Source organism: Platichthys flesus, chromosome 16 (assembly GCF_949316205.1).
Source record: "Platichthys flesus chromosome 16, fPlaFle2.1, whole genome shotgun sequence".
Lineage (NCBI taxonomy): Eukaryota > Metazoa > Chordata > Actinopteri > Pleuronectiformes > Pleuronectidae > Platichthys > Platichthys flesus.
The window spans coordinates 22,686,750-22,707,643 of NC_084960.1; the positions used below are offsets into that span (position 1 = coordinate 22,686,750).

The 20,894-nt window shown below is 40.1% G+C and overlaps 1 long non-coding RNA gene across 2 annotated transcripts; it reads right to left on the minus strand.

The window, feature by feature from the left end:
• Positions 1-4,211: 4,211 nt before the first annotated feature.
• Positions 4,212-5,466, minus strand: LOC133970512 (uncharacterized). 2 transcript variants are annotated; one of them, XR_009924312.1, is made up of 3 exons: positions 5,391-5,466; positions 4,714-4,824; positions 4,212-4,307 (listed from the first exon to the last, which is right to left on the minus strand). It is a non-coding gene; the product is annotated as an uncharacterized LOC133970512 (long non-coding RNA). The 2 variants fall into 2 exon arrangements; XR_009924313.1 differs by lacking the exon at positions 4,212-4,307 and adding an exon at positions 4,337-4,455.
• Between the last annotated feature and the right edge of the window lie 15,428 nt (positions 5,467-20,894).

Consider the following 20,894-nt stretch of genomic DNA (forward strand, 5'->3'; position numbering starts at 1 on the left):
AATGTGCTGTCAGTGAGGTAGAGCAAGCAGCAATACCTGGGCCATCTGGAACTTGTGCAACAGATAGAGATGGTAGGTGGTAAACCATCAATTCTTTACAGTAAAAAGCAGTCTTAGCAAAGTCTTCATAGCACACCATTATTAACTCACATATTCATTTATGGAATCAATACTTTTTTGTTACTGTTACACTGTTTATGTCAAAGTAAGGCTAAATGGCTTTCGCTTTTGATTGGAGTCCAATCGAATCCAATTTTTTTGCTATCTTTACAGTCAAACATGAATAATAAAAACTATTTTTTTCTTATTAGGGTGGTTAACAACCAGTGACCAGTGTTTTTAATGTCTTGAACAGCAAACGCCAATGTTACACGGCTTTTTGAAGGAGAGCCTGGACATTTAGTCCCCTCAGCCTCTCACTTTCTGGTTGAAAGTGACATGTTCATGGTGGCTGGGAGAATGGTAGGCCAATCTTTTCTTCATGGAGGACCATGCCTGGCTGGACTCAGCCCTGCTATTGTCCATGTACTACTTGGTGGTAGTCCTGAAACTGCCACAGTTACACTGGAGGACTGTCCAGACCTGGACATAAGAGAAACGATCAGGCTTGTATGTTATATAAATAAAGTTATTTATTTGATGTTATATTTTATGAACAGTGCACTGTGCATTGTGTATCCATTGTCCTTGATGAGTGATGCTTATATTTGGCCAACTCATACTGCACATTGTACCTGGCATTACTCAACTTTTTTTTTTTAATCGCCTAACAACTTATTTTGCCTCTTGTCTAAAGCTTGAAGGGGAATCCACACTGTCAGAGAAGGATGCAGGAAGTGTCCAGGAATTGGCCTATGCCTGGGACCTCCCATCCATTACCGAGAAGAACAGGAGATGGATTTTTGAGAAGCTTCTGATCCATGCTGTGAGTGAAAATTTAAGAAATGTGTGCTTCCAAAAGTTACAAGTTTGTTTGTTTTTATCATCTGAGTAATATGCACATTGCTAAATGTATCTGTCTGACAAAGTTAGTTACACTTTTTCTGATTCATTTGCAAGGAAACAAACTGTCATGGATGATGTTGTAAAATGATGTTGTAAAATGTATGTGAAGTTATTTTACTGGAAACATAATAGTTGGTGGATGGTCATTAATAAATGCAAATTAGGTTTATCAGTGAGCATGAGGGCAGTATCATATAACTTCATTCACTATTGGATATAAACATAACAGATGAATTTAAATGTTATTATTTTCTTGAAAATAATGTTTTTCTAATATTTTACTCTGAGATTGCTTTAAGGATGAGTAATGTTATGGGATATACCCTTTGTCATGTTACTATTAACAGTTGATCGGCTGTGTCACAAGACAAATAAAACAGTTTTGACGAGGTCTTAAAGAAACCTCAATGTGGACAATGCTGACCCAACGACCTGACACAGTGGCCTTGCTTCTCCCAAAAGAGGGAGGTGCGAATATCAGCCCTGAGGTAATTTTTTATTACTCTGATCTTGTAATGTTTGTAATTTTTTCTTACTATGCCATTGCCAATTACAGTTCATACCTGGTCAGCATCTATTATGGTCCATGTTCAAGCTTGTTCTTAATATTTATGTGTTCCTACATACTATTCCCTTTCCCTGAATCATCAACTTTCCAAAAGTACCAACTACTGATGTATCATCAAAACCTACAAAAGTGATATGCAATACAATGATGATAAAGATGAACAAGTTTCTCATAAACATGAAACTCATGGAAAAGTCATAAAATTAGAACACTATTTTTAAGGCCTGGAAATAGTTTGGAATTACTGGAATGGTTTTCAAAACTTTTTTTATGTATACTGTTTTGGTTGTTTGTCCTCCTCTCCTCCTCTTTCTCCCGGAGTAACAGTCTCATTATTGCACCCTTTGATGGATGTATAGGCCTGCCTATTTTTAAATACTTAAATAAAGTAATGGAAATGGGATAAAACATTATTTAAATTTCATGGAAAATTTTGAAAATTCATTGGAGAAAATGTGTGGGAACCCTTAATAGAAAAATGATTCAGTGCTCTCTTATGTTATTTTCAATGCAGGTACTTCTTCAGCGAATCATTTGGCCCTGTGAGGATGACGATGATGATGCCGATTATTCAGTTGACACCAGATGCCGCATGACAGGCTATCTTCAACAGTTCATTGTGAATGGTAGGTTTACAAAATACATTTGAAAGTGGCTACTTGGCTGTTTAAATGTTCAATATGCACATTGTGGGTGGATTTTTTTAATATTATCATTTTACTGTTTTTAGCTCAATAGTCAGTAGTCTAACTGGTCTCATTCTAAAAATGACTTTTATTTTAACAACTTATCTTAAGAGTTAGACTTCTCTTCCATTGCGTATAGGCTGTTAATGCCAGGCTCTGTCATTTACCCTAATGATAAGTAAAGTCAAATTATATCTTTTTTGTCATTTGATTTGTTCATCGTTCAATAATTTTTTCATCTCCTCCATAGCAACACCAACTGAATTGACTAATCTGTTCAAATTCTGGACCGGGTGGGAGATTCTACCAATGAGACCCTCTGTAGAGGTAGTCATGGGCCAATACCCCACAGCCTCCACCTGCTTCGAGACCTTACGCATCCCAGGGCATTACAAAGATTATAAATCTTTTGAAAGTGACATTCAGGCCTGTATTTGCTCTTGCCAAACAGGATTTGGCCTTGTGTGAGAGACAATATTTGATCTTGTACGAAATGTTGATGTAACTTTCTTGGCTGTTAAAAATGTTGACTGTTATGCAACAAGTATTAATGTTTAAAGAGTTGGCTGAATTGTTATACTTGCCCAGCCCTCACCAAATTGATACACTTGATTAAGTGATATTGCTTGTTTTTTGGCATTAGACACATCTGAGGTTGAAAAAGTTTTAAACGTTAATGGATTTTATTTTGTCACCGTTACATCTGGAGGGCTTGAATGCCCTTTGCAGTTTTACTAAAACAAATGTCAATTTCACACACATACAATGGTGGTGTGCATAAAGTTGCAGGAGGTTTTTGGCAACATGTTCATTATAAACAATCTCTGCAGACAAATAAATCATTAATCCAGGAGTTATGTGGACTTGACTGTAGTGGTTTCACTGTTACAGCTGAAGAAGATGCAAGTCTTTGCAGAATTACAAAACAAATGCCGATATTCAGCTTTCACATAAAAATGTGGTACATGGCTCATTCCTTTAGATGTCAAACAAATAACAGAAAATTTCTGGAATGAAATGAAATATGACAAATCAAATAACTTCTGAGAGTCTAAAATAGTTTAAAGCTGAGTACTGTAGCTAAGTCATTCTGAATCTATTGTATCTTGTTTCCTTTTTAACAGCTCAAAACTCTCCTCCCGTTTCCTTACAGCACACAAATTAAAACTGTGTGTTGTATATGATTATGTGGTGGTTTGGGGACCGGTACAGCAGGTACAGTATGCGCTAAATGTATCTTGTGTCAGTTGTCACAGGATACAAGATCTAGTTAAAGTGCAAAAGTTCTTGCTATTATATTTTGTACAAACAATACATGAGAAATCAATTTCTCATAAAACAAAATCAGTTTATCAGTTAAACATTTTTCAGTAATGGACTAAAATTAAAGATCTTTTCAAGATATTACTTTGATGTGATTTGTGGAGGTAAGGTTGCTGAGATAATTCTGTTTCTCTTGCTGACTAACTGTCCTTAGTGGCCCAGCCATTAAGGCAGGGGTGTCAAACATGTGGCCCGAGGGCTAAATCAGTGCTTACATCAAAGCTTTGACAACATCCATTTAGTTTGTTGCTCTCAATTCAGTTGTTTTACAGAGAAATAAATTGCTCACAGAACTGAACAGTGGCAATGTAAATATCACAGCCAAAGGACTGGGATGCAGCTCTTGGGTTAACTGCATCTCCTAAAGATGTTATTTGTTCATCAGTCAGCAGGCAATCTGCATCTGGAACAATGATGCTTGAGTGGTCATCATGGGGAAGTCCACTGTTTTCCCACTCAATATCTGGAATGTCCATATCCTACAAATAGAACAATTTGAAATTTCATGCAGTATTATGTGGATAAACAGTAGGCACATTGTCAATATGTCCCCTACACATGTGGACCACACTACATATTAAAATCATATTATGTTTTGCATGTACCTCTGGCTCAGGAATTGGGTGATGTGCACGACCCAGCATCCACAGCTGGTTAGGGGTCATTTGGCTCTCAGTTCTTATGGGATGATTGTCCCAACCACTGCGAAAAGTATCGAGGTCATCCTGCAGGCGTGGGAGGAACACAAAGTGGCAGCAGAAGAGGTGTGTAATGTTGTCGATGCTGAGAAAGCCCTCTTCTTCAAGGTAGTGGAGAACATCGTAGTAGATGCTTGTTACAGCTACCCACAAGTCTCTCCACAGCCGCTCAATCCTGGAAAATGTTTAAATTTACTAAAAACTTTTTTTAAATTAAACTTTATTGTAATATCAAAAACTTATTTCCACTCAACTTCTAGTATCCCAAAATAAACTAATGGGAAACATCACTGATGTTTCTATTAAGACAAGTGAACAAAAAAAATGTCTTTAAAAATTAGATCTTGTATACATACTATATGTCATTGCACCCAAATGTGACATTAGTGGGATGGCAGCTCTTACATAGCAGGATCTATTTTGTGAAACTCACCGTTGGTTGTGAACACTCTTCCCAGATATAAAGCTGCTCCTTCCAGTGCCACGAACTGAAAACATGAGTCGAGCAACGTCCACGTTTTCTACCCCCTGATCACCACGTACCCTAAGATAGACAAAAACTTTTAAAAAACATATATAATACATGGAATATTGATCACAGTATATTGGTTGGTTATAAAAACAGTGTAACCAGCGTGGTTGAAGCATCTAAATAAACTAAATAAAATTACTTTAAAGCTTAGTTGTGTGGGTCACTGTGTTGTACTCAGTGGTTTTATAAGGATTCAGATCCTTTACTTAAGTAAAAGAACAGCAATGTAAAAGTACTCCATTAAATTAATGAGTGCAGCATGAAAATCCTACTACAAGTATTATATAGTTTAAGTATTGCAGTAAAAGTCAAGGTTCTCAAGCATTCTTAACAATGAATTGTCTTTTTTAACTTTTAAATTATGTTTTCATAATATTTAGCTCAACTTCCATGACTTAATTTAGTTTGAAACATGCAGGCCTATAAACCGATCAAAGGGCACAATAGAAGGTGGTGAGGAGAGGAAAATCATGGCACAAGTACTTCAGTACAGTACTTGAGTAAATGTACTTAGTTACTTTCCTCCCGTGGTTGGACTGTACAGTAAAAACAAATCTTAGTTAAAAATATAAATTTACCTTAGAGGAAACCCAAACTTCTCAACAGATTGTTGGAAGAAAGCCAGGGTAGTTGATGCTAGGTTGTTGGAAGCGGCACCAAGATACATTATCTGCAGCACAAATGCAATTACACCACTATGAGACGTTAAGTATTTAATGATTATAAGAATGTGTACACTTAGTCCTGCCAACTGTGCTTACCTTGCGGGAAAAACCGTCAATGCCACCAAAGATAACAATGTTGTAGCTGAAAGGAAAAATGCTGAATTTGTCAACTATATAAAATGTACTACAAGTAAGAAATAGTGTGAACACTCAGAACAGAATACCTACATTGCTTAAGGGCAAGCATACTAATAATTCATTTGCATTTTGTCAAAAACATTATTTAAAAAGAATTACAGAATCAATTTATGGATTGTATCAGTATGAACTAAAGACTGGGGGCCTGGAACTGAGTAGGTCCGTCGAGCAATACATCCCAAATGGGGCATACGGGAGATGACACCAGTGGTGTCAACACGGTGCATGGAAGCTCTGACACGGTTATACTGCACCCTTAGTCCTCTCGCTTGCAGAAGTGCCTTCACCATTCGGTATCCAGAATGAGGCTGTCTGGATTTAATGTCTCTCACACACTGGTCTAACTCTTCATCTGTCATGGTGCTTTATAGTGCCTTTATTGAGAGATTGTACTCGGCCATGCGCCGGTACACTGTGCTTCTGGATATCCCCATAAGTTTAGCAATACAGGGGACAGACAGATTATGTTCGAGAAGGTTGCAAAGGTGGTCTGGGGATATGGCCATTCGTTGTCGCCCAGCTGGTCCTTCCTCAAACTGCACAACTACAATATGTTGCTTACTTTTTTCTTTTTCTATGTTTATAAGACTGTGTAACTGTGTAAGTGCATCTAAAATAGCTGGACAAACAGCTACCTGACCAGCTACAGCATTTAAAAACAAGTTCTTGTGTGCAAGGGAACTCTAAGAAGTCCAAATCCAGAGGCATGCGTCCCAGAATATTTTCCAATCGAGAGTGAAGTCTTTCTAACAGACTTTGCAGCAGTTCCTAGGAGAGAGAGAAAAAAAGTTATGTCATGTAAACTGCGGATAGATAAACTAAATCTTTACTGTAAGACCTATAATCTATAGTAATGATTACTACATTTATTTGCATACTTCTACAACTGAAAATCTGATGCATTAATTTAAGTAAAACTGAATGCTGTTCTGTTTGTTTTTTAATCAGAGGAAAGTAACTTTAAGGTTACCACGATGCATGCTGAGTGACTAGTTAACACATTACTTGTTAAACCGAAACCTCGTTAATTTGTGCTTTTTAAAAACTGCTATATTTAAAGTCAAACAGATTATCTCTTAACTTCTACACAGCTGTGATTACTTTTACTAAGAACTTCAATGACAGATCACAATCTCCGCCTCACAACTGTAAGGTCGTACGGGACAAAAAACCATGGTCACACTATAATGCGTATATGTCTGATATGTTGGTGTTTTGGTGGGTCTTTTATGATACTAGCCTATATAATATGACATGGTACTGAGAGTTTGAAAAAACAAACAAACAACCGAACGTCATCTTGTTTAAGTTCCACTTAGTTTATGTCCAATAAAGTCGGTTAATGTACACATGTCAGCTGTCTATGACTGAATCTTACAGAAACAAACATATAGAAGAGTTCAAACACTCACCGAAGCCCCATTGTTCGATTATTGATGCACAGTTGATGCATGTAAACAGCATAACCGGGTTACTGTCGGGGAGATGCGTCTGCGCATGCCCCGCTAAAGCCGCTGCTATGGTCATTACGCTGCGGGGTTAATAATGTCCATGTAAACGCAATGAATAAACCGTGGCCACTCTATAATGTGTATATGTCCAGGGTTCAACATAAAAAAAATTCCCTACTGGCCCCCTGGGCCAGTAGATCAGAGTTTTACTGAATTACTAAATTTTGATTTATTAAATTCATTTCGGGTATTATAGTTTTAGTTTCTTGTGATCAGAGAAGTAAGGATAGGATGTAATCATACCTACTTACTCACGGCGGGCCCTAGCACATTTGGCGCTCTAGGCAAGCGTCACTTCTGGCGCTACACACTGTAAAGTAAACAATACACTATCGCGACCCGCCTGCAAGACGACGCGCAGGTAAATTAGACACCTATACATGCGAATGTAGCCCGGCCCACCTAGTGCGCAAGTATCCATCCTCACTGCCAAGTTTTACAAGTCTAAGTAGACAATCAAAACAACACAACCTGTCTCAATGACACTCGTGGTGATCAAGCGAAGCTTTAGGAGCTAACGTAGGTGACTCTAACCCACTACTAAGCTGTAGAATACAGAATGAATGCAGCAGCAATAACGACACGGAGCATTCAGCTCCTCATCCAGACTACACCTGGCATGTGGGTGGACGTTACCCCCAAAGAGACAGGACGGGGTGCAACTGCTCCCGTGCCAAACGTTCCACCAGAGTGCTGCTGTCATTTACTGATTTCTCTTATGAAACTACTTAAATTACTGTTAAAGTAATTAAATACATTATTTTGCACCATACCACATATAGAAGGGGGCGCAAAAAAACTCTGCCTAGCAAAAAAAAATATATATATATATTTTTATTTTTTGGCTCGGCGCAGTTTTTGGCGCCCCCCTCTGAGTGGCTCCCTAGGCAACCGCCTATGTCGCCTGTAGGAAAGACCGGCCCTGTCCTTACTGTTTCGACTGTAGCTTCAGCATTGTCAGAGCTGTCAAAGCGTCTTGGTGTGACGTGTCTTAAAACAGCTGACAGGGCCGGGAAACCTTTCAAAATAAAGTTCCCCAGCCCAGCCCAGCCGTGCCCGTCCTCCGCCCTCACGCCGTCGGTGGAGAACGGTGTCCCAGGTATGTGGGAGACACGTTACACCAAGACGCTTTGACAGCTCTGACAACGCTGAAGCTAACTCACCTTCGACATGCAACATCAGAGCAATATTGTGTCCCGACGTCGACACCGAGCGACTGTCTTTTCCAAAGAGAGGAAGGGATGTTCGGATTTGATTGTGTGGTAGGCAGCATTGATGAAAATAAATATGTATGCGAGTTAAAAAGAAGTGGTCTACGTATTTCTGATTTGATTTGGCTTTTCGTGCATTGGTTTAACACATGTAGTAACAGGAGAGAGAGACAGTGGAGCGAGAGAGAGAGAGAGAGAGCTGGGTGAGCGACATTCACTTTTAACGGGAGAGAGAGCGGCGCACCGCGCTGTTACAGCTCGTCTACAGCAGATAAACACAAACAAGTCAGGCAGGGATCATATAATAAGTATTATTTTTCCTATTAAATAGTGGCCCATCCAAAATTGAAATCCTGGTGTTACCCATGCCAGTCACTGACCCGTTCGGAAAAAAAAAATCCGAACGTCATCTTGTTTAAGTTCCACTTAGTTTATGTCCAATAAAGTCCGTGAATGTACACATGTCAGCTGTCTATTACTACATCTTACAGAAACAAACTACACCGATGGCATATAGAAGAGTTTAAACACTCACCGAAGCACCATTGTTGGACATGCCTAGTCACTGTGCTAGCTGACAAGTCAAAGCTGCATTGGTGTCGGTCACTCCCGCTCGCTCTCGTTGCTTGACGCACGCTCCCGATCTGGAATCTGGAATCGATTGCTCCTCCTTGGATACCCGGATGTTGCAGTTGAATTTTTTGAGGTTGAATTTTTGAGGTTGAATTTTTTTGCGGTTGAATTTTTTGAGCTTGAATTTTTTGAGGTTGAATTTTAAACGTTGAAAAATATTCAAATACATAATTCCCATGCATAAATATTCAGTGCTAGAAATTCAATGTCTTTTTTGTTTCAAATCCCGATGACACAGATTTACTTCCATAGACACCTCTCAATGCTGACTGGTGTCCAGTAGCCGTTTGCAGCGTTGAGCCAGTTAACACTTAAAATGAACTAGTTCAAGTTCAGAGGGTTAGTTAAGGTTATTTTTTATTGGGATGATTTAGGTGTCAGTAGTCCTGACTGTGAGTGCCACGTCTCGTGTTGTACTGAGCACAATGATCGAGCCGAGAGGAGGAGGAAATAGAAACTCCAGCTCGGTACAAACCACCTGCAGCTTCTGCTCTGCCCATGAAGCAGCTGATCTCTGAGCAGATGTGACCAGAGAAACTCTGTGTTTCCACTGCTTCTACTGTTCTACAAAGTCACTTAGCGGCTGCTCCACGGTGACGAGCTCAGGTCTCAGTCACTGCCTGTGTCTCTGAATGTGTGTGTGGCGGTGTGGGAGGCGGAGCTCCCAAGGCTCATGCATAAATATATCCGGTTGTAGTGTCAAGCCTTGTGATTCTCAAAATGTTTTCATTTTCCAGATAGGACTTATAGTTTTTAAGTAACAAGTATTATTTTTAGCAAAGAGCTAGAGTGTGGAAATAAATCTGCTCCATAGAAGTCAATGTACATTTTTGGAGGACAATCTTTGTAATGAAAGCTACATTTCAAAACTGCTCGTACGGTCTAATTTTTTGGCTCCAACCAAAATAATTCTGTTTACAGTTATATAGGGTATTGTTGGTTGAAGTGAACGATACGTTGGTGTCTGTTCTGCCTCTCGCGACACCGGCGGTAAAAGTGACTCTGTCTAACGTCCCCTGGGTTCATTAGAGACGAGACGTTGTTAAGAGAACTAGCGAGACACGGTAAGATCGTGTCTCAGGTTAAGAAAGTGTCCTCAGGATGTAAGTCCCCGCTGTTAAAACACGTGGTGTCCCACAGAAGACATCTGTTTATGATTCTAAATAACAGGACTGAGGATCTGAACCTGGTGTTCAAGATAAGAGTGGAGGAGTTTAATTATGTGATTTTTGTAACATCAAACAGTACAAAGTGTTTCAGCTGTGGGAAAGAAGGACACCAGGCTAAAGGGTGTCCTCAGAAAAATAAGACAGCTGACACTCAGGAACAACAGGAGGGGACGGGGGGGGGGGGGGGTTCAGCAGGAGAGTCAAGTGAGTGAGGAGGGACAGCAGGGGACTAATTAAGTCCAACAGCAGAGTCAGGTGAGTGAGGAGGGGACAGGGGGAGTCCCAGAAGAAGGTCAGATGAATGAGGGGGGGGGGCAGGGGAGATCCCAGAGGAGGGTCAGTTGAATGAGGAAGGGACAGGGGAGATCCCAGAGGAGGGTCAGTTGAAAAAGGAGGGGACAGGGGGGATCCAACAGGCAGATCAGGTGAGTGAGGAGGGACAGGAGAGGACAGGGGGGGTCCAACAGGCAGAGCAGGTAGGTGAGGGGGAAGTTAGTGATATTGACATGGAGAGAGACGAGGAGGTGCTTAAAGTTCCCCGCCTAAAAAGAAAGACCAGGAGCAACAGTGGAAGCTCAAAAGCTAAGAAAGGGACAGTGAAGAAAGGAGGGGGAGGATCAGCAGAGTCTGAGTCCAGCATGGAGACCAACTCTGCTGACAGTGAATCCTCTGACTTCAGGACAGGAAGCCAGAAGAGCTCAAGAAGCTACAGTGCTGGGAAGATGAACGTGTTTCTCCAGAAAACGAAGAACATGAAGGGTTTGAAAGTAGAAGATTACTTCTGTGACAAAGAGCAGTTTTCAAACTCTGCCCGGCTGCACATTAGCAGCAAAGGCAGAGATGGTTTCACTGACCAGGAAACCTGGAAGAGACTAAAGAAAATTGTTCAGAAAATTAAACAACAGAAAAACACTAATGATGATGATGATGAAGCAGAGAGAGTTTTCCATGCTTTTTATGATTGTGAAAGACTCTGTTTCCTTTTTAATACACTGCAGAAGGTTTTTAAACAGTTTGGGGAGACATGGAGTAAAAGTGCCTTCATTTTAGGGAGTAGGATACAGGAAATCAAATGACTGCAAATGGAAACTTTTAAATTGGATAATAGCAGAAGCTAAAATGTCCATTTACAGCAGCAGGAAGAACAGAGTGGAGGTCAGGACTGCACAAGAAGCTCTTCCTTTTTTTATCTTGCTGCTGAAAGCAAGAGTGTGGGTAGAGTTTAGGTCTTTTAAAGAAATGAAGGACATGGATGGCTTCATCAAACAGCAGTGTTTTAATGATGTAGTATGTTCTGTGGTTGATGATGTTTTATTATTTAATATTACTTTCTAGGTAGGTTTTAGTATTGTTCTGAAATGTCCTGTACATATCCGCTGAAATTGTCAGTAGTTTTGTTTCTCTCTCTCTCACTGGTACATTTTCTCTCTCTCTCTAACTGGTAAATGTTCTCTCTCTCTCTCTCTCTCTCTCTCTCTCTCTCTGGTACATTTTTCCTCTCTCTCTTTTTCTCTCTTAAACCAGCCAGTCTGTCTCTCTCTCTCTGGGTCTCTCTCTCTCTGGGTCCCTCCCTCTGGGTCTCCCTTTCTCTGGGTATCTCCCTCTCTCTAACTGGTACATTTTCTTTCTCCCTCTCTGGGTCTCTGTCTCTCTTCCCCCCCCCCAAAAAAGCATCTCTTTTCGACCCGGACGCAGAAGGCACCGATTCGAAATTTCTCGGCAGGAGGAATTCTCTAGTTTAATCCGTGCTTTGCATTGACCTTTTATGGTTGAAAGTGGGCTGGTGGACGGCGGATTTGGAGGCAGATCCACGTACGAATGTTTCGAGGTGGACTTTGATTTATAAAGCGAACATTGCTTTCAGGTGTGCGTGCGCACGGTTTTATAAATCGGAATTATCTTTTGCCTACGCCATTTCCAGCTATTGTACGTACGTAAAATTTTTGTATGAATCCTACGCACTCTTTTATAAATGAGTCCCCAGCTCTATCTACTTCACTGGGCTCATTGCATCAGAGCACCAAGTTCTTCATACTAAAAAGCAAAAGCAATTATCATCTTCATTGTCACAAAGCCACATTTGAGGATGAAACTTTTTTAAGGGTATAAATGGCTCCAAAATAGAACAAAATAATAAAAATAGAGAAAGGAAAAATGCACGTCAGTGTGAATGGCTCAAAAGTAAATACAGGAAAAAAAAACACAAAGGCCAGTGACTATACTATGGATGGGGTTTTAAAGTACTCATTAATGTGAGTTTGTGTGGTTTGGTTAATCACTCATCCTCAAAGTTATATAACGAATCAAATTACTAAATTGTGAATAAATTGTGAAGTATTAAACTGGTTTCTACTGTAATCCCCTTACTATATAAAATCTAATCATTTAAATATCTTATTAAAATGATTGGATTCCCCAGGTAGCGTCCTCTACCCCAAATACCCTTTATCAGCTACCAGACGGCAGGCATATCTGCCTCTGTCTCTGTCAGTCATTTGACCTTCAGTCTCTTTTTTCTCCTCCTCCCTCGTTTTCGACACACACACTCTTTCATTAACAAAGCGCTATCGCAAGGAGAATATCCCCACATTCCGACCTCCTAAAGCCTTACATTTAAGCACAAAACCTCTCCAGAGATAAGGGAAAAAACATAAAACCAACGCTTCTTTTAACCTTGTGTGAAAACAGAATTATTATGGTCTCGGTTTCTTATAATTCGTTTATCCCAAATATGAGAAGAGACAGTCTGGTCTAATTAAAGCATTTATTAAGAAGTAATGAAAAGTTGAACAACATAGCTATTGGAAATCATGCACAGCCTTGTCTCAATCAGTAGCACAGGGTAGTCAATAGTTGCGCCGAACAGAAGGCATTTGTAATATTTATAACAATCGATATAATATTATAGGTTAAAATAATGAGGGGTAGTCATCTTTAGTTCTTCCTTGATGGTGCGTAGACGTAGTCCATCCTCTTGGCATTTAGTTGTGTTTCCTAAACTAGCCTTGAGTAAAGAATATTGTGTTCCTAAATGCATTTATTAGTCCCAAACACATGCACAGACATGCAAAAGCACACTCATGCAGGTAGGCATTTAATCTCTGCTTTTGACCCATCTGGTGCAGGACAGAGCAGTGAGCGACCATGTGCGCCGCTCGGGGAGCAGATGTTGGGGGAGTAAGGTGCCTTGCTCAGGGGCACTAGACAGGGTAGGGAGACTCTTGGACTTTTTGGACAGATCAATCCAGGTTCGTCTTTTGTTGTCTCTCCGTGGAGTTGAACCAGAGACGAACCAGAGACCTTCTCTGCCCATAGTCCAAGTTTCTGCCACTAGACCACCGCCCTTCCTGCTCTATCAGCTGTAACAACTAAACCATAACAATGCCACTAAGACCTTTTATCAAGACAGGTGTGAGACTGACCAGTGTTGTGACGCACACACATTTCAAGCTAATTTCAAGAATAAACACTAGGAAGAAAAAGGTTATAATTAATAATTTGTATGAAGGCCTTCTATCTGGCCCAAGCGACTCCTGCCCCCACCCTCCTTTCATTTGTTTAGAGTTCTGTTTCCATAAACATCTTCCCTCACACCCACCCAGAGAAGCTAAGATTTAAAATCCCAAAAGTACCTATTCACTGTTAATAAAAAAACAATTGTCTCGGGAAGTTGGAGGGGATGGCCCCAGCGCCCCGTAGCCCCGCTACTGGTTACTTAGTATCTTATACACTTCATAACAGTCAGACTGCTTTTGTCGAAGTCCATGCTTGTCAATCAATGTGACAGACTTGAAATCAATCAATTACTCAATCAATCAAATTTTATTTGTATAGCCTATATTCACAAATCAAAATTTGTCTCACAGGGCTTTAACAAGGTGTGACATCCTCTGCCCATAAAGGGGACATATTATGAAAATTCCACTTTTGTAGTGCTTCTACACGTTAATTTGGGTATCTTGCATGTCTACCAACCCAAAAACTCTGGATTTTTTTTTATTTTAGGATAAACGAACACGCAACAACACTGTGCACCATGGAGCTCATCAGGCTAACAAAGTCCCTGTTCACATGAGAAAACTCTATGTTGGTTAATATAGGTATGCTTTCTCCACACAGCACTTTTGTTCATTATCAAAGTCATGGAGCACATCAATAATTATCTCAAACTGGTGATTTCCTTATTCTATAATCAGAGCAAAAAGTTCGCATAATTGGCAATTTTGTAATTAATTCACTCACACAATACAATTGAAGGCATGCCCTGTTTGGAATATTATTTAGAGCTTATGTGGGGATTAATTTTGTATTCAATATACTGGGTCTTTGAATGACTAAAATATTTTTCAAATGTTTAGGACTGTCCAAGAAACTGGTCAAGATTTCACAGAGAAAAGAATGTGAGAAACTGAAGAAGTGGCTTTGCAGAATAAAAAAACACATCTACTGGACAGCCGCTACGTCAACATCAGGGCCAGAGAGAGTGGCAAAGTTGACCTCCATCCTTAACCATGTCCAAGACATTCACTCCTATGAAGACCCTTTTTTCCCCCAGTGTTTGCATCCACAACACACTTCAAGGGACAAAAGCAAATGGTTGACAGCAGGTATGTTCACCGAATTTGCATTGTAAATTTAAGGATTGTGTTTATATACATCTACAATATGTATGATACATTTTATTACATTACATCTCATTTAGCGGACGCTTCTATCCAAAGCGACTTACAATAGGTGCATTCAATCCCGAGGTTACAGACCCTGAACAACAAGAATCAAGAAAGAACAATTTCTTCAAAATAAAGCAAAACTACAAAGGGCTGTAAGTAAGTGACATTTAAGTTCCACTAAATTGTTAGTTTCAAAATGTTGTTAGTATATATGTTTTTTTTTTTTATTTAAGGTATAGCTGGAAGAGATATGTTTTTCTTTTCGGCGGAACTTTCTGATCACTGGATGTTGATGGGGAGCTCATTCCATTTAGGAGCCAGGACAGCAAACAGTTGTGATTTTGATGAGTGTTTAGCTCGCAGTGAGGGAGCAACGAGTCGATAAGCCGAAGCAGAGCGAAGTGAACGTGCTGGGGTGTAACGTTTGACCATGTTCTGGATGTAGACTGGACCTGATCCGTTCACAGCTTGGTAAGCAAGTACTGGTGTTTTGAACCGGATGTGGGGAGCCACTGTTAGCGAGTGAAGGGAGCGGAATAGTAGTGTGAGTGAGTTTAGGTTGGTTAAAAACCAGTCGAGCTGCTGCATTCTGGATGAGCTGCAAAGGTCGGATGGCAGTAGCAGGTAGACCTGCCAGGTGGGAGTTGTAGTAGTCTAGATGTGAGATGACAAGAGCCTGGACCAGAACCTGCACCGCCTTCTGAGTGAGAAGGGGGCGTATTCTCCTGATGTTGTACAGCATGAATCTACAGGAACGTGTTGTTGCGGTAATGTTGGCAGTGAGGGAGAGTTTGATATCATGTGTCACACCCAGGTTCCTAGCAGTCTGAGTGGGGGTTAAAACAGAGTTGTCAAAGTTAATAGTCAGGTCGTGGGTGGGATAGTCTTTCCCTGGAAGGAAAAGTAGTTCAGTCTTGTCAAGGTTAATTTTCAGGTGGTGTGCAGACATCCACTGATGGAGATGTCAGTCAGACAGGCAGAGATTCGTGCTGCTACCTGTGTTTCAGATCGGGGAAAAAACAGAATTAGTTGGGTGTCATCAGCATAGCTATGGTAGGAAAAGCCATGTGAGTGAATGACTGAGCCGAGAGAGTTGGTGTACAAAGAGAAGAGGAGAGGACACAGGACAGAACCTTGCGGGACCCCAGTAGTGAGAGGACACTGTTCAGACACAGATCCTCTCCAAGTTACCCGATATGTGCATTCATTGAGGTAGGAAGAGAGCAGAGCCTGAGACACCCAGGTCCTGAAGGGAGGAAATAAGGATCTGCTGGTTCACTGTGTCAAATGCAGCAGAGAGGTCTAGAAGGATGAGGACAGAGGAGAGAGAGGCTGCTCTAGCAGTGTGAAGCTGCTCAGAGATAGCAAAGAGGGCAGTCTCAGTTGAGTGACCTGCCTTGAATATGTTTATGTGTATAAACCAAATAACAAATGCCGTAATCACTTTGAATGTGTTATTTGATAGTTATGTTTTCCCCCCTTTTTTTACAGGGACACTAGCCGTCTGCAGATTACAGAAGGTGTTGAGAAGCAAGAGGGTTCTGAAAGATGCGGGGAAGCTCAGCCCTTACTACCAGACCTCGTTGTTGGAGTCTTTCCACAGTGTCATTCTCGATTTTGCGCCCCAAAATTTTCTCTTTTTTTCTTGGAATATTATGCAGGTGACAATACGATATTTTTTTAAAGAAATTTATACCTATTATGTTTTTTACAAACAATTATACACACATACAAACATGGTGTTATAAGTATTATTTTCTCCCCAATGAAAATTTTAATTGGCATCTCCAAGCCACAAGTTCAGCTGGTGAGCCACTATTTAGACTGAACTTCCCAAAATATAAGAAGGGCGAGTGCACAGCAAAGCCGGAGAAAGAAGGTCCAACCTTTCGTTAGTGTCACAGGCTTTTTTTTTTATTCCACAAAGTCAAACAATGTACAAACAGTATGTGAAACATAACTAACATATAAATTAGCTGCTGTCTTTAATTGGTCTTCATAATAAATAGAATAATATAATTTCAGAATAATTATAAAAAGTAAATCATTTTTTTGTCCAGCATTGTATCAGGTTTGGATTATTCAAAAAACTGTACAATCTTTTCTTTCTTTTTGTATTACAGACTACGTGGATAACCTGTTGGACCACATCTTTCACAAGGTTTTTCAGGACCCGGCCCCATATATGAATGAGGTGCTGAAGATCCCAATACCCGAGGATCTCTCTGCCAAGTATGAGAAACCTGACAAGCAGGCAGTTATAGCCAGCTATGTGTCGAGGTTCAATCAAGAGCAGGTCTGAACCCTGTATACCTTCCCTGAGCATCAGGAATCCCTCTGCGTATCTGGAGCATCACGCAGGAGGGCAGGACCACCCTGATTCTTGGGACCAGATAGTCCCAACACCAGCTAACAAAGCTTCTGTAGGGGAGAGCAGGGTAATGTGGGACATTTAGTTTTATATTTTTATATTTTTATATTTTTTAAAACTAAAATTATCTGTTGTTCACTAACCCAACAAGGACTGTCTGCTGTTACCCAAATAACAATCCTTAGGTATCCACAGACATCAAAAGCAACCTTAATGAGAAGAAGAGGACTATCAGCGGAAGGAAATGAGGACTATTCAGAGGGATCTGAAAATCAAGATTAAGGAAGCAAAGCACAGCTACAGGAATAATCTGGAGGGTAAACTTCAGCAGAACAAATGAGGCAGGTCTGGTGTGGATTGAAGACCATCGATTCAGACCAGCTAGCGTCAGAGGAGCTGGTAGTGATGGTGACAACGCGAGTGTGAAACCATCAATTTCAGAGAAAGTAAACACATGTAATTCTGTTCTTCCAATGATAACGGATGTATGCAAGTATGCAATTTGTATCAGTTTCTCTGTACACCTTAGTTAATCGCAAAAAATTATTAATAAATTATTAGTGTATAATTAGTTTATGTATCATTAATGACTTGTAAGTTTAGTATACCACCAAAATGTGCTATCACATTTGTCTTTATTTAATTGTAAGACCAGTATTTTTTATATAATATGTAGGTCTTTATTTAATACCTTATAAATAAAGAGACTGTCATGTGGTAGGGAAAGGAACAAGCTCATTGTAATCAGCATTCAGGCTGAACTTTTGTCATAGTTGTGCCCAGGAGGTCTTTTGGGATACTTCCGCCCACTACTCCGATGCAACCTGGATGATGAATGGCAGCAGGTTAAGAGTAGTACCCCTGACTGCAGTGCTAACAATGTAGTGTGACATACTTCTGATTTCCACACTGCTTGTGGATAGCCAGTTAGCCTAGCTATGAAGAAAGACGATGTCAAGTTTATGAGGTGGGAGGTCAGCTCTACAGTGCAGCAAGTCTGCAATGGACAGCTCTATTGCTTAGTCCCTCTTTGCTCTTCATGAGCTAAATTCTTCCTTTAAGCTTCCACTCTTTTCCAGCCAATGCTGATCTTAGGGCAAAATGGTAAGTAAACAGTCGAATGGAAGTGTTCACTGTCACCAATCTAACCTTTTCAAATATGTACATAATAAGCATTCTTAATATCAGTTTGTCCCTAATTTGCAGCAAAAATAATTGAGCACCCATCACCCCAGAATGTGTTTAATATCAATTGCAAAAACTCTGTTGTTATAATCAGTCCTGATACCAATGGGAGACGTTTGAAGGGGCCTAATAATAAAAAAAATGAATACAGTATCTTCAATAACCTTTTAAAAAAAAGGCTGAAATCCATTTAAAATTCAAAAAATTGCATTTATACTACGGCTTGTTTTTAATATTTTACTTAGATCTGAATAATTACCTCGATAAATTGTACAGACTATATAACCTAGAGATACTGACAAGATTGATGTGCTTTGTAAGTTATACCAGCTCCAGTAAAGAGACAACAAAACCTTTATAATAAAAAACAAGTTGGGAGTCAACTCAGTAAGCAAAGACTCTCCAATTCTGTTTGTTACACAGAAAATCTTGTAGTCCTTTTGGAACTGAGATGTGAATTTGAAAGGTTCCATGAGGAGAGTGGTTACCGTTTCCTCCTGGCCATCATAAAACCGCAGTTGTTGAAGCTTTGTGATGCCATCTTCCCAATCCATCCCCATGAGTCTGGAAAGGGAGAGCCTGCCTCGAAAGGTTTGTGCTTGACACCACTCTGCTGCCTTTAGAGTGTCTCTTGAAAGAGTGTCTCTTGTTTTAGCTCAAGTTGGCAGCTAATGGGATCCTGATGGTGGCAGTGGTTTATGATTGTGGACTATGGAGGCGTCCGATCGTGAGGGTGGATCCTGCTCGTGTTAGCTGTTGACTGTGGATTATGATTACAACAAGATGTCCACTCAGATACTCTACCATTACTGACAATAATTCATCAATTAATTGACCTTCCATTAAGCTGTAAATACCCTGATCTTTCTGATGTTCTCAATTACAGGTGGCATCTTTTGCACTTCTCTCTGTCCGTTGCTCTCCCTGAGGTTTATATATAATTTTTACCCTGTTAAAAGGGCTTTACATTTATTTATTTTTTGTCGTTTTTCCTTACTCTTGTAGAGGGTTAAGGGCAGATGATGTCACACCTTGTTAAAACCCTATGACACAAATTGCGGGAGGGGGCCCGGGATTTTTCTACCCTACTGTCCTTGATGTGCTAGTCAAACACTGGAGCACAGTCAGTGCAAGATTGAGACCACCAGCATGCCCCACAGAGCGCCACAGGAAGTCATTCCAGCCTCAATGTAGAGAACTCACAAATTGTATATATTTCATATTTCATTCAAATTTTTTCAAAAATCTTAAATTCTTGTATTTCTACTCTTGCATGGAGCAACTGCAACAAACACAATTACCCCCTGGGATCAATAAAGTATTTCTGATTCTGATTCTGATTTTACATGACCAAAAAAACCTGAGGACAAACCTGAAGAGCACAACATGGAATTTCAGTTGAAAGAAAAATCAAAAGCCACCTTTAATTAGTTATTTCTCACCTCAGATGCATCCAGAAGCTATTTGACAGTTTGGGTTTAGAGTATTTAGATTCCATTCTTGTTTAAAACGTGATATTAAAGACAGTGGTACATTAGTACATACTGAAGGAGAAAATGGTAAATCATTGATTTATGACCAGCCTGGATCTGCCAGATCAGGCAATGGAAAGGACAAGGCAAGAAGTGCTAAGCCAATAATAATGGGTGGTGCTTTCAAACTTTCAACAAAAAATAATCAAGTATATCCATCTTTCTACAATCAAAAACAACTATGTTTTTATCTGTCTAACACATTGGCAGCTGGTCAATACAACCCCTCTAACATTCTGAGACAAAGAAGCCTTTATAAAAATGTTAAACACAATTGAAATATATAATAATAATTTACTTGTACACTGCTCCTGGTAGACCATTTTTTTAATTCATGTACTAATGGGTGTGGGTCAACGGCCAAGTACATGTGAATGTGGGTCCTGAAATTTCTTTGATGTAATTTGTATTTACAACCAGTAGTTATTGATGTACGTTTTTGTTAAACCTAATGTGATTGGTCGACCCTCGTCGTCTTAGGCACCTTTGGCATCACTTAGACATTTCCGCTGTGATCTGAATGACTTCAGGGGAAATGCGGTGAATCCGGGGATTTCTTTCCAAAAACACTCCAACAAGAAAAAAAGAGGATAAAAGAGCTTTGTCCAGACCGATCTGATTTACAGATTCAGCAGCAGGTGATGAGGATGAACTGAGACCCAGAGCTCCTCCTGCTCTTTTTATGAAAAACAGAGGCGACTGGATATGGTGTAAGTAATATCTTATACTGCTTCACCAGTTTTTTGCGAGACGAAAAACATCTCTCTGAAAAAATAAAACGGTATGAAAGTTGCAACAGTCACATTGAGGCTACATTATCGTTGCAGGCCAAAGGATTGGCATATTGTGAGTTGTGTTGTTTTTGTTGAGTATGGCTTCAGGTTGTCTGTTCCCCCCCCCCCCCCCCCCCTCCATATGAAACATAACAGAGCCCTGG